The sequence below is a fragment of the Scylla paramamosain genome, chromosome 30 (assembly GCF_035594125.1).
Source record: "Scylla paramamosain isolate STU-SP2022 chromosome 30, ASM3559412v1, whole genome shotgun sequence".
In the NCBI taxonomy this organism is placed as follows: Eukaryota; Metazoa; Arthropoda; class Malacostraca; order Decapoda; family Portunidae; genus Scylla; species Scylla paramamosain.
The window spans coordinates 8,074,115-8,086,614 of record NC_087180.1 but is presented as its reverse complement, the minus strand read 5'-3'; the positions used below and the strand labels follow the sequence as shown (position 1 = coordinate 8,086,614).

The 12,500-nt window shown below is 43.8% G+C and overlaps 1 pseudogene; it reads left to right on the top strand.

Annotated features, from left to right (window-relative positions):
• LOC135116222 (zwei Ig domain protein zig-8-like) overlaps positions 1 to 12,500 on the top strand; it is a 103,738-nt pseudogene that overhangs the window by 24,363 nt on the left and 66,875 nt on the right.

Genomic DNA, 12,500 nt, shown 5'->3' with positions numbered 1-12,500 from the left:
CACACACACACACACACACACACACACACACACACACACACACACACACACACACACACACACAGAGAGAGAGAGAGAGAGAGAGAGAGAGAGAGAGAGAGAGAGAGAGAGAGAGAGAGAGAGAGAGAGAGAGAGAGAGAGAGAGAGAGAGAGAGAGAGAGAGAGAGAGAGAAAATACTGCTTACTTACAAATCTAAACACAAAAAAGCTTAACAAAGGCTGCCAATGTGAGAGCTGGGGAGGTGGAGGGAAGAAAGGGAAGGAGAGAGGGAGGAGAAAGGAAGAAAACAAGAAAAAAAGGATAAGAGTGAAAGGGTCACATTCCAGGAAAATGTCGGAGCTTGGTTAAAAACAGAAAAAAAGAAAAAAGTGCAGCATAATATTATAGACTCTCTCTCTCTCTCTCTCTCTCTCTCTCTCTCTCTCTCTCTCTCTCTCTCTCTCTCTCTCTCTCTCTCTCTCTGCTCCTCTTACTTTTCTGCATCCTTCACCTTTGTCCTCCTTTCTCTTTTGTTCTCCTCCATCCCTTCTCCTCACTCCAATTTGTCCTCCCTTCAGTCTCCCTCCCTTCTCCCCTCATTCCCTCGCACACTCCCACTCCCCCAACCTTTCATTAACACCCTTACGTCTCTCCCTGTCTCGTGCATGATTAACTAAACCCAGGTACACACACACACACACACACACACACACACACACACACACTATCTCTCTCTCTCTCTCTCTCTCTCTCTCTCTCTCTCTCTCTCTCTCTCTCTCTCTCTCTCTCTCTCTCTCTCTCTCTCTCTCTACAACGTCAGTACATCATTTTCTTCTTCGGCTCTTAATCTCCCTTACATAAGCCACACCTCTTCTCCCTTCCTCTTATTTGCTCTCCCATTTCTCTCTCTTCCCCCCTTACCTGTTCTCCCCCTTTCCCTTCCTCTTACCTACTCCTCCCCTCCCTCTTCCTCTTACCTACTCCTTCCCTCTCCCTTCCTCTTACCTGCTCTCCCACTCCCCCTTCCTCTTACCTTGAGGTATATAAATAGAAAACCAACCTCATATAAGTATTTCTTTTATTTATTTATTTTTTATCGTTATACATAATTTTTTTTTTTTTGCCCTTTTTAGCTATTCTGCCTCAGTGAAGTAGAGAAAAGGAGGAGGAGGAGGAGGAGGAGGAGGAGGAGGAGGAAGAGGAGGAGGAAGAAAAACTGAGGGATAAGGAAAAGGAGGCGGAGGAAAAAGTGGGATAAGGAAAAAGAGGAGGAGGAAAAAGAGAAGTATAAGGAGGATGAGATGAAAAAGAAGCGGAAAAAGGGAAGAAGGAGCAGGATACGGAAAAGAGAAGAAGAAAATAAGGAGAAAGATTAGAATAAGGAAGAAGAGAATGAAAAAAAAAACAGGTAGCAAAAAGAACGTGAATGTGAAAGAAAGGGGGTAAAGAAAGAAGAAAATCGGAGAACGCAAGGAATAAAGGAGAGAAAAAGAAAAAAATTACACGTTCTGGGACACGAAGATTACTTTGAGTTATAAGGAAAGTATCATTCACTCGCCTTTTAAATTTTCATGAGGCGAGTGATACATGCGCCCTCCGTTTTCTTTAAGGGTATACTTTACTTCACGAGGCTACCCTATTCATACTGCAACCGCCCGTCATTACCCACGCAACGAACTAGAATAGGAGGAGGAGGAGGAGGAGGAGGAGGAGGAGGAGGAGGAGGAGGAGTAATATCCTTGCCTTCTACTGTCGCTGGTGGTATGCCCCGAGGAAGCAGCAAGAGAGGCAGAGGTTCATAGACTAGCGAGCGCGTGCTGTCTCTCCCTTCCCAGTATTTACTTTTGTTCGAGGGAGGAGAGAGAGAGTGAACTCCGAAGACGTGGGCGGGAGAGGCCGACCAAAATGATGCAGGCGAGGACACGGAGGCGGAAAAAAAGACGAGGACAAGGAGATAGTAGGGAAGCAAAGAAAAGGGGAAGACGAGGAGGACGAGGAGGTGGAAGAGGAGCAAGGGAACCAGACGAGAAAGACGAGGTGAAGAACGAAAATGAAGGGAGAGAAGAAGTAGAAGAAGAGGAAGGAAAAGAGGACGACGACAATAAAAGGGCCGAAGGAAATGACGAGAAGAAAAGATGGAAGACGAATAAGAGAAAGACGAAAAGAAAAACGAGATGAAGGGCAAGATTAACGAAAATGAAGCTCGAGAAATAAGAGAAAGAGAAGGAAGAAAAAGACCAGGTGAGAGACAGGGATAACAAAAATGAAGACAACACAATGCAGACAAGAAGAGACGAGAGCAAGAAGGAAGAGGAGTGAGATAAGCGTTAAAAGGAAGGGAAGCTTGAGTGAGGGGTGGGTAGACTTTAGACGAAGAGTAATGGAGGGAGAGAAACCGGAGGGAGTGAAGGGGCAGCGAGAGGAGGAAGGAAGGGGCGGCGCGAGGAGGGAATGGAGGCAAATGTTTGTAATAAGATAAAGAAAAAGAGAAGAGGTAAGGGGGGAGGGGACGTAATGGTGTTTGTAAACTCAGGAGAGGGATCAGATTTTTTTGTTTGTGTTGGTGGGAGGAAAGAGGGAGAGAGGGAGGAAGTGAGGGCGAGATGGAGACAGAGGAGGAGGGACGAAAGGAGCGAGGCAAGGAAGGGATGAAAGCAGAGGGAGCAGAGAAGAATGAAAGCCATCTCTTAGGCAACAGAGAAGTAAATAATAAAGGCGGCACAAGGGGGTGGACCTGTGAGTGGGTCAAGGGGGTAGGCAGTGAAGGGGGAGAGAGATGAAGGTAAAGAAAGGAAAATAAACAAAGGAAAAGAGAACAAAAAATTAAAAAATCGAAAAAGAATATCACACAAAAGTAAATATAAACAAATGAATGAATACATGGACACGCAAATAAAACAATGAATGTGTTGAATAGATGAATAATAAAAAGTACAACTGAAAACCCAAAAGAAAAGCACAAACCACACACACACAAAAAAACGTAAATTAGGAATTGCAGATACCAGAGAAACGACACGATTATAAAAACAAAAACAAAACAAAACAGAAAATACTCGTGTCCTGAAAACATCCACATTTTCTACACACACACACACACACACACACACACACACACACACACACACACACACACACACACACACACACACACACACACAACTAATAGAGGGCTTGGTCTCTCAACAGGACGTTCCAGTGAACAACAAGAACGTGACATAGATTGAAAAAGGCAGGCCCATCTCTCTCTCTCTCTCTCTCTCTCTCTCTCTCTCTCTCTCTCTCTCTCTCTCTCTCTCTCTCTCTCTCTCTCTCTCTCTCTCTCTCTCTCTCTCTCTCTCTCTCTCTCTCTCTCTCTCTCTCTGTGTGTGTGTGTGTGTGTGTGTGTGTGTGTGTGTGTGTGTGTGTGTGTGTGTGTGTGTGTGTGTGTGTGTGTGTGTTACAGTGTACGCACACGAAAGGGGCACTGTTTACTTTCAAAGCTGCTGCTCTGTGTGTGTGTGTGTGTGTGTGTGTGTGTGTGTGTGTGTGTGTGTGTGTGTGTGTGTGTGTGTGTGTGCGTGTGCGTATGCGTGTGTGTGTGTGCATGTGTGTATGTCCTCTTAAGCAGCATTCACAACACCTGGTTTAAAGGTCTGCCTCGCCCGCCATCTGCCAAATACTTAAAATTTGGGGCCAAAAGCTCCACAAACATGAGCGGAATTCATATTTGACAACGAATTAAAATACTCCCTCTGTATATTGAACTTCTGAGCGGCCCGGGCGGCGGCGGCGGCGGTGGTGGTGGTGGTGGTGGTGGTGATATGGTGGTGGTGATGGTGGTGGTGATGTGGTGGTGGTGGTGATGTGGTGGTGATGTGGTGGTGGTAGTGGAGGAGGAGGAGGAGGAGGAGGAGGAGGAGGAGGAGGAGGAGGAGGAGGAGGAGGAAGAAGAAGAAGAATGAAGAAGAAGAAGAAGAAGAAGAAGAAGAAGAAGAAGAAGAAGAAGAAGAAGAAGAAGAAGAAGAAGAAGAAGAAGAAGAAGAAGAAGAAGAAGAAGAAGAAGAAGAAGAAGAAAAGAATAATGAAGAAGAACAAGACAAAAACGAAGAAGAAGAAGAAGAAGAAGAAGAAGAAGAAGAAGAAGAAGAAGAAGAAGAAGAAGAAGAAGAAGAAGAAGAAGAAGAAGAAGAAGAAGAAGATGATGATGATGATGATGATGAAAAAAATAATGAAGAAAAGACAAAAACGAAGAGGAAGAAGAAAGAAGAATAGAAAACAAGCAAAAAAAATATGAGGACTGAATGAGAAAAAAAAAAGGCGAAAGATCAAAAGGAATAGGAGAAAACGAAGCCAATAAAGAGGAAGAAGAGGATAAAGAGAGAGAGGAGAAGCAGAAGGAGGAGAAGGAAGCAGGTGGCGTTATGATGCTATTTTTCCCCGATCTTATTTAAGCGATATTTAGAAGTGTTAATATCGGAAACAGTATCGTGAATGTCACTTTTATGGGCTCGTGCAGCGGCTGGCGAGGCGGAGGCGGCGGGAGAGAGGTTAGAAGGCAGCGGCGAGGCGGGAAGCGTGGGGGGGTGGGCGGGGAAGTAGCGGCTGGCGGCTGGCGGCTGCTACTGGTAAATGGGGAGAGTGGAAGAGCGGGGAAGTTATTAATGACATTGGTGGTGTGTATTAATGCGGGGAAGTGAGCGAAGGTGTGGAGTGATATGCGTGAGTGTGGGAAGGCACCAGGAGGCATTACTGGGACGAGAACAAAGGAGTCGTGTGGGAGATATCTGTGGTGTTGTATGCAGCAGCTGAATGGTGTTGTATGACTATACACGTGGAGGTAACGAAGAGATTGGTATGATATTGGTGGTGAAATGATCAGTGAGCTATTTACGTCTTTCTGGTGGGCTGGTACAAGGACGGAAGGAAAATATAGATGACGGGAGGAAGGAGGAAGGAAAGACAGGGGAATGATATCCAGAAGAAAAAAAGAAAGGAGAAAAGATAAAAGAAGAAGGAAGGAGAAGAGGGAAAAAAAGGTGAGGTAAAAAGGTAAAGTTATACGAAGAGAGACTAAGGAAAGTGAAAGAATGAACCAACACACTGACATTGGCACTTATGAGAGAAATTACAAGCCTCAATAAAACAGAGTAAAACAAGCTGTGAATCTGAGAAACTTGCCGGCAAACTGAACAGCGCAGCGTACACAGTATACCACAGGATCAACATAACTTTACCTCCCAACTCCAGGAACACAAGGGAATCGTGGACTCGCCTGGCTAAGCAATAATGAGACCCACACGCAACGGAGCGAACAACAAGCACCGCATCACCGTATCACACTGACCGGGGCACCAACAGACGCGTGGTAGATGTTCCCTATGTCCTCTGCAATCCCAGTAACCTCTTACACACCTCGACCCCGATCCCTTTTCGAACATAGACTCACTAACTCCTGTGTGAAAGTAGCTTGAGCCAGTTTAGGTCGACGCCAAGCACTCAGCACCACCTGACTTTCTTTCGCCACTGTTTGTTCGGCACTTTGATCACTTCACTGCTAAAGAACAGCCTCCAAAGTACTTAAAGTCCAGACATAAGGGTACGTGGGAGAGGAAAGTTTACACGAAGGCAGTTCCAAATGTGTGACAGCGCCCAGAACTGCCTTGCTATGAAGTTAACTGTATGACGTGCAGAGAGAGAGAGAGAGAGAGAGAGAGAGAGAGAGAGAGAGAGAGAGAGAGAGAGAGAGAGAGAGAGAGAGAGAGAGAGAGAGAGAGAGAGAGAGAGAGAGAGGAACACCAAGTAAAATTCAATTAAAGCCGAATCGCGTGCCCTGTCAGATGGGAAAGGTTTGCAATGAGGTGCGCACGTCACTCTCATCACCACCTTAACCCTCTATTTACCTGATTAATTATTCACCTTTTTCCGCTGTGGCCACGCGTCTTCCTTTATGCTGTTCTTCCCTTCCCTCTCTGTGTCCCCTTCTCTATTCTTCATTTGAAAAGGCAATACGTCTCTCTCTCTCTCTCTCTCTCTCTCTCTCTCTCTCTCTCTCTCTCTCTCTCTCTCTCTCTCTCTCTCTCTCTCTCTCTCTCTCTCTCTCTCTCTCTCTCTCTCTCTCTCTCTCTCTCTCTCTGCCTTTGATGATGTATTTGAAGATATAATAATATTTCATCGGTGTCTTTATTTCGTTTTTTTTTTTTACCGTCTCTCATAAAAAAAATACGACTTGGTAATAAAGTGAGACGTAAAACTCCGTGACCTGGCTTCTTCATACAATTACCGGGGTGTTTTTTAAGCGTCTTGTCCCCACGTGAGGAAGTTACCTGGAGAAACATAATTAGTTTTCGTGTGCAGAGCCTTCAAGGAAAACTTTGGCTGGTCACAAGAGCAGTTTATTATCATTAATTTTTCCTGAGGGATCTCTTTACAACATGGCTGACAGGGAAAAAAATAAATAAGAAGGAATTTGAGGAATAAAATAGAAGGAATAGATTAGAATAGGGTAGGAGAGATAGAATAGAAAGAAGGAATACGAGGAGGGAAAAAAAAATAAGATAGCTATATAGCATCACATATCCTACCACGCGCGACATTTTTTCTTCCCCTGAGTAGAGAATATAATCTAAACGTATACCGCTCTCGCATCTGTGCCGGTGAGCGGTGGATTGAAAGTTTGCATTAAGCTTGACGTGTTGGAGAGCGTGGAGGAATACGTTGAAGTGAAGGGAGAGGCAGTGAAAGAAGCTAAAGAGAGGGTGTGTGAGGGAGAGGGTAGCAGTGACCAGATATGGAGCGAAGAAAAGGAAGGGAGGGGCTGGTTAATACAGAAAGATATGGAATAATATTTAGCGTTTATTGTGAAAACCCATCGCTTGGTGACTGGTACACGAGAACCTTGTGTATGCAATAAGTAAAAGGAAATTAATAACAGATAAGTCACCTTAGACTCGCGATGTGTTGCTGATATTTTTACGGCAAATTTAGTCATTTCATATCAAAACTAACGTAGGAAACTGTTTCCTCGTCATTGGTAATATTATGTGTTCTGCTGGCGGAGTGATACATTAAAACTTTGGCGTGTAATATTGAATCTCCTTTCATAACTTCAGCCAAACAAGCCCTCGTGTGAGCTTAGCGGTGTTAGTCATGAGGTGCATAGTGCTGTAATATCACCTTTATATTTACGTTACGTTGTTTGGAAGACAATGCATCATAACATTATTTTAAGTGCCGTGCCATTTCTCTCCCTTTATTGCCTTCTACCCTCTCTCCTACACCTCATCCACTGCCTGCCCTTGTATTCCCTTCCATCCTGTCTCATTCATACTATCCACAACCTCTCCTTTCCTTCCCTTTCACTCTCTCTCCCACACCCGATCCACAGCCTTTCCTTTCCTTCCCTTCCATCCTCCCTTCGATGTATCCACCGCCTCCTCCCTATCCTCCCCTTCTCCCTCCTCCACTCCATGCACCGCCTCGTTCCCTTCCACCCTTCTCTCCCAGCGCAACTCACGCTTAATTCAAACTTCCATTGCAGTTCACACAGTAATAAACACGAAAGCAGTATATGTCAGAGCAGATATTCTATTCACAATATCATGTTCTTCCACGTTTGAGAACGTGACACAACTCTTCTCACACTTTGAACAATACACGAAGACACAAACAGGAACACCTAACGAGGAGACTTTAGCTACACAATCCAAAGTAAGATATGTAGGATAGTAAAAGCGAACACTCCTCCCCACTCATCATTCCTGCTTTCTCAAATAGAGTGGGAGATGAATGGAATGGACTCAGTAATCAGGTTGCCAGTGCCGAGCTAGTAAGGAGCTTTAAAACATTACAGAGATTTATGGATGAGAATGATACGTGGACATGGATGTTTCCTAGAGGGACTGCCTCGTGTAGATCCGACAGCATCTTGCAGCTCCCTTTAGTTTCTTTATGTTTTTCGTTTGTGCAGAAGTCATTCACTCAAACTGCAGAGTTTTTGGCATGGCAATTTGATTTTTAGGTGATTAAAGGAAGGTCAGAGGGAGTGCAGGAGAAGTATTACATAAAGCCTGACCCAAGTTTGCCATTACTTTCTCTTTATGATCTCCTTCCGTCAGATTCAAAGCACTAAATTCCGAATTAACCCAACTCAGTCCAGGCAGACGCCAGGCAAGGGAAGACAAATGTACGGGAACTTCTTTGCTTCGTCTTCAAGTTTGATGGATACGATTGGACGTGCACACGCACACGCACACACACACACACACACACACACACACACACACACACACACACACGAAAAATGTATGTATGTTCGCATTACTCTCTCTCTGTGTGTGTGTGTGTGTGTGTGTGTGTGTGTGTGTGTGTGTGTGTGTGTGTGTGTGTGTGTGTGTGTGTGTGTGTGTGTGTGTGTGTGCGCGCGTTTGTGTGTGTGTGTGTGTGTGTGTGACATTGTGTGCTTCATATTCATGTAATTAATTATTGTAATCCTAGCTCTACATTTTAACGCCCGTCATTTGACAACATACACACACCCACATACAATACAAACATACATCGTATATACTCGTACTGATATACATACATACATCATTATCAGCAGGTATTATTCCACTACAGAACAAAAGGCTTCCTCTTACATTCTCCACTGATGACTGTTATTACATACATACATACAAATTAAGTATAATAACTCAAATTTTATGACTATCTGATCAATATAACCTCCTTTCCAGTGAACTTGTGTACCCTCTCTCTCTCTCTCTCTCTCTCTCTCTCTCTCTCTCTCTCTCTCTCTCTCTCTCTCTCTCTCTCTCTCTCTCTCTCACTTCTAATCACTCTCTCTCTCTCCCACAGGCATGAAGCCGCTGCGCTACTGGAAGATCCTGCAAAATGGTAATTACCAACCCAATGAGAGAGAGAGAGAGAGAGAGAGAGAGAGAGAGAGAGAGAGAGAGAGAGAGAGAGAGAGAGAGAGAGAGTTATAGAAGTGCCGGGTATTAAGTCTCGTATTCTAAAAGGGGAAATAAAAGTGTGTAAAATAAGACGACAAAAAGAAAAAAAAAAGAAGAACACTGTGCCTGTAAAAACTGAAGCGCTGAGAAACAAAGAAACAAAGTACAACACGAGTATTTAACTGGGGCACTAAAAATACACGGCTTTATTCTCTGCAGAAATTCCTGACACATAGTTTTATCCTTTTCCTTCTAGGTGTGTGTGTGTGTGTGTGTGTGTGTGTGTGTGTGTGTGTGTGTGTGTGTGTGTGTGTGTGTGTGTGTGTGTGTGTGTACCTGTGCAATCACGTTAATGCAATTTCTGTTAACAAACTTCTCATTCTGATGTAAAATATGTTTCATTATATATCGCCTTTTTTTCTTTTTTTATTTCAGTCACCCATTTTTCAGTTCATAACTTTCGCCTCTCCCATTTTTCAAGCTTTCTTTAAGTGCGTGTTCATTCTCTCTCTCTCTCTCTCTCTCTCTCTCTCTCTCTCTCTCTCTCTCTCTCTCTCTCTCTCTCTCTCTACTCTGCTGTCCAATCCCTCTCCATTTATCTCCATCATCTTCCCTCGCTTCTCTTCATATTCTCTCTCTCTTTCTTTCTCTTTCCTGTTACCTATACCCTCTATTTTTCTTCCTGTTTCCCGCCTTCCTTTACGCGTTACTTTTCTTAATTTTTCTTTTTCTTTTCCTCTTCATCATCCGCCCTCCCTCTCCTTCCCTTTCTTTCTCTCCCTCCGTGCATCCATCAGTTCACCAATTCATCTATATATTCTCCTTTATCATTCCTTTCCTGTACTCCTCCTTCCCTCTTCTTTCATTCTCTCTTCAACTTTCTTTTGCTTTTCCTCCCTTCAATCTTTCCCTTAGCAACTCTCTCTCTCTCTCTCTCTCTCTCTCTCTCTCTCTCTCTCTCTCTCTCTCTCTCTCTCTCTCTCTCTCTCTCTCTCTCTCTCTCATTACAGTACGACGAAAATCATATTACTACCAGCACTTGTGGAATTCTCTCTCTCTCTCTCTCTCTCTCTCTCTCTCTCTCTCTCTCTCTCTCTCTCTCTCTCTCTCCCCTTTTACGAGTACATTTCCACGCGATTCAGTAGTAGTAGCAGTAGTAGTAGTAGTAGCAGTAGTAGTAGTAGTAGTAGTAGTAGTAGTAGTAGTAGTAGTAGTAGTAGTAGTAGTGGTAGTAGTAGTAGTAGTTGATTATACCTTTTCTTTTCCTCCTTCACTTCAATTTTTTTTTTCCTGCCATTTCCCTTCTGCTCTATTTACTGAGTCTCTCTGTCAACTTCTTTATCCATCCTCGTTTCTTTCACGCTCTTCCTCGCAGTCCTGGCTCATTCCCATCTTTTCTTCACTGTCCTTCACTCATTCTACTTAGGCTACCCCACGCGTCATTCCCCAGCTGTCTACTCTAATCTCTCTCTCTCTCTCTCTCTCTCTCTCTCTCTCTCTCTCTCTCTCTCTCTCTCTCTCTCGCCAATAATTTCAAACCTTTCTGAACCCGATTTTTCTCCATTACAGAGAGAGAGAGAGAGAGAGAGAGAGAGAGAGAGAGAGAGAGAGAGAGTCGCCTATTCGAAGATGTAAACAAACCATCCGTCTCTCTGTTGACTCTACTTTAAGTCGCCTGTCACATCTATATTTTGCTTCCTTAATGGATGCTTCTGATGCTGCCTGTAGGTGTGGGGGGAGGGACGAGGAAGAAGGGGGGAGATAAGGAGAGAAGGGGAATATGAGATGAGCAGAAGGAGGGAAGGAGAAGAGTAAAGACAGAGGGAAGGGGAGACTGAGATGAGGGAAGGAGGAAAGAAGAATGGTAGGGAGAGGGAAAGAAGGAGAGATGAGTGGAGAAGGGTAAGGAAACAGGAAAAAATGGGTGGAGAGAGGGACGGAAGGAGAGAATATCACTTGGAGAGAGGTAGGGAACGAGGAAAGATGAGTGGAGAGAGAGGGAGATAAGGAGGGGAGATGGGCAGAGAGCGGTAGGGAAGGAGGAGGAAGGAGAGGGATGGATGGAGGGAAGATAGATGTATAGAAGGAAGGAGGGAAGGAGAATGGTAGAGAAAGGAAGGGGAAGGATGGGAGATGGGTGGAGATGAAAAGGGAGAGTAGGTGGAGAGAAGAAAGGAAGAAGAGATGGACGGAGAGACAGAGAGGGAAGGAGAGAAGATGGCTGGAGAGAGGAAGGGAAGAAGAGAGGAGGGAGAGAAGAATAGAGAGAGGGATTTGGAAAAGTATAAAAAAAAAATCAGGGAGAGATGGAAAAAAGGGAGCTGCAGCGAGGGAGAGAGGTAGGGAGGTAATGGGAGGGAAGTAGTAAGAGGGGAATGGAGGGAGGCAGGTGTGTACATCAAAGACACACACAAAAAAATAAAAGGAAAAAAAGAAAAGGAAGTTAGGAAGGAGGAAGTAGACAACAAATAGGTAAGATTAGGTTACAATAAGTTATGCGAAGTTAAATTAAGTTTGATGGTTAGATAAAACACAAAAACAAAGAGGCCAAGATAAAGAAGGTAAAAGGAAGGAAGGAAGGAAGAAATGAAGGTAGATAAGTAAACAGGTACGTAGGTAGGTGGAAAGATAGACAGATAGATAGATAGATAGATAGATGGATAAGTAAATAGATAGACAGATAAACAGGTAATCGAGAAAGCAGGGAAGAAAGCACTGACTGAGAAAGAAAAAAGGAAGGAAGGAAACTTTTAAAATATCTTACTATCCCTTAACCAAATAAGCTATAAATATAAAGGAAGGGAGGAAGGAATGAAGGAAAGAAGGAACGAAGGAACGAAGGAAAGAACGTAAAAGAGTAGAGAGAAAACGAGCTACGTAAGTATAGAGAACGTAGAAAGAAGGGAAACAGAGCAAATAGGAATAAATTACATGCAAAGAAAGAACAACAGGGGAATACAAAGAAGAAACAAAACAGAGAGAGAAAGAAGGAAGGGAGAGGAGAACCTGGACACAAAGAAGACAAGAGGATTGATGAGGGAAGGAGAAATGGAGACGTGGAAGAGAAACAGAAAATAAGAATAAAGAATAAAAGAATAAAAACGGCAAGAACGAAAGGAGAAACGGGAAAGGTGCGAAATGAAGGAGGAGCAAAGAATGGGTAAGGAATGTAAGAATGGAGGGGACAAAGAAGAGAGGAGGAAAAGAAGAAAGAAGGAATAAGTGACAGTGATCAAAGAGAATGGAAAGTAGTGAGGAGAAAGTATGCTGAGGTAAGTGTGTTTGTAAGTGTGTTTGTGAGTGAGTGAGTGAGTGAGTGAGTGAGTGAGTGAGTGAGTGAGTAAGGAAAAATGGATAATTATAGTGGAATAAATTCAGATAGTGTAGAAGAGAGAGAGAGAGAGAGAGAGAGAGAGAGAGAGAGAGAGAGAGAGAGAGAGAGAGAGAGAGAGAGAGAGAGAGAGAGAGAGAGAGAGAGAGAGAGAGAGAGAGAGAGAGAGAGAGAGAGAGAGAGAGAGAGAGAGAGTATAAAATAAAAATCTACAGCACTTTAAAAAATGTCATCGATAAAAAAATGTACTAAT